Below are 415 nucleotides of genomic sequence, written 5' to 3' on the forward strand. Positions count from 1 at the left end.
AATATCCTCCTTGGTGAAGTGTCTATTCATGTCTTCTGCCCATTTTTTAATTGGATTGTTTGTCTTTTTGTTATTGAGTTGTTGGAGTATTCTATAAATTCTAGAGATAAGTCCCTTGTCAGATATGTTATTACCAAATACTTTTTCCCAATCTGTAGGTTCTCTTTTGACTCTTTTGGGGAAGTCTTTGGAAGCACATAAAAATTTAATCTTTAGAAGGTCCCAATCATCTGGTTTCTCTTCTGCTATTTGTGCATTTTGAATTATTCTTGGTTGTGCTGATCTTTCTGAGAGAAATTGTTCAAGCAGTCAAGAAATTGTTCAAGCAATTGGTGTCAGAAGTGGGATGATGGTACATTGGGCTCCTGTGTTCAGGAGTTCCAAGAAGGTCTTTTCCCCACCTCAAGGCTATTTT

This window comes from Orycteropus afer, unplaced genomic scaffold, assembly GCF_000298275.1.
Source record: "Orycteropus afer afer isolate SDZICR_OR568_19922 unplaced genomic scaffold, OryAfe1.0 scaffold00015, whole genome shotgun sequence".
NCBI lineage: Eukaryota > Metazoa > Chordata > Mammalia > Tubulidentata > Orycteropodidae > Orycteropus > Orycteropus afer.